This window comes from Trypanosoma equiperdum, assembly GCF_001457755.1.
Source record: "Trypanosoma equiperdum strain OVI genome assembly, contig: ctg_1960, whole genome shotgun sequence".
In the NCBI taxonomy this organism is placed as follows: Eukaryota; Euglenozoa; class Kinetoplastea; order Trypanosomatida; family Trypanosomatidae; genus Trypanosoma; species Trypanosoma equiperdum.
Genome location: NW_027124016.1, coordinates 4,729 through 4,952, shown reverse-complemented (window position 1 = coordinate 4,952; position 224 = coordinate 4,729).

Genomic DNA, 224 nt, shown 5'->3' with positions numbered 1-224 from the left:
TTATTATTATTATTATTTCCATATATCTTTATATTTGTCTTTGTTCCGCTACTGAAATGGTGAAACAGAAAAGTGACGATACCGTTTCGTACGGAAGTATCAGGCACTGATCATTGCCACTACTCTGTTGGCTTCCTTCCGTGTTTGGGCGTTGAAACTTTACTCATTTCAACGGTCTCTCTGCTCGGTTTTTTCTATGGTTGCCCTTTTTTTTTCCTTTTTAC